Genomic DNA, 715 nt, shown 5'->3' with positions numbered 1-715 from the left:
AAGGACCAGTAAATCATGCTGGGCAAGAGAGAAGTGTTCTAGGCTCTTATATTAATCCAAACCCAGGAAACTGTGGAAGTAGCATCCAAAAGCCAACCATATATGCCAATAACTTTGAACTAAAAGCCCAGCTTATCACCCTGGTTTAGAACAACTGTGCATTCAGAGGAAGTGTGATACTGTGAAGTCTAATGATGTTCATCCTGACACCTATAGACTGCTTTTGTTTCCCTTTTCAGTCAAGGATAAGGCATCCAAATGGTTGGAATCCTTCCTGAAGGAGAGTGTAACAACTTGGGAAGATGTGGTAAATAAATTTTTGGCGAGATTCTACCCTCCTAAAAGAATTAACAGGTTGAGAGCTGAGGTATAAACCTTCAGGCAACAAAATGGGTGAAACTCTCTATGAAGCATGGGAGAGGTTTAAGGACTTAACAAGAAGGTGCCCACCAGATATGTTCAATGAATGGGTGCAGTTACACATTTTCTATGAGGGTCTTTCTTACGAATCAAAGAAGACAGTAGACCACTTATCCGGGGGATCTCTGAACAAGAAGAAGACCATTGAAGAAGCTATAAATGTCATCGAGACTGTAGCTAAAAATGATTACTTCTATGCTTCTGAAAGGGGCAGCACTAGAGGAGTGATGGAGCTGAACAACATGGACGCACTGTTGGCTCAAAACAAGATGATCACCAAGCAGCTGGCTGACCT

General features: G+C 42.0%; 1 non-coding gene across 1 annotated transcript; it reads right to left on the bottom strand.

Moving 5' to 3' along the window:
* Window positions 1-352: 352 nt before the first annotated feature.
* On the bottom strand, window positions 353-460 carry LOC112787328 (small nucleolar RNA R71). Its single transcript, XR_003194747.1, has one exon. It is a non-coding gene; the product is annotated as a small nucleolar RNA R71 (small nucleolar RNA).
* Between the last annotated feature and the right edge of the window lie 255 nt (window positions 461-715).

This window comes from Arachis hypogaea, chromosome 20, assembly GCF_003086295.3.
Source record: "Arachis hypogaea cultivar Tifrunner chromosome 20, arahy.Tifrunner.gnm2.J5K5, whole genome shotgun sequence".
NCBI lineage: Eukaryota > Viridiplantae > Streptophyta > Magnoliopsida > Fabales > Fabaceae > Arachis > Arachis hypogaea.
Note: the sequence above shows the minus strand (reverse complement) of the source record. Positions and strands in the feature narration are given on the sequence as shown.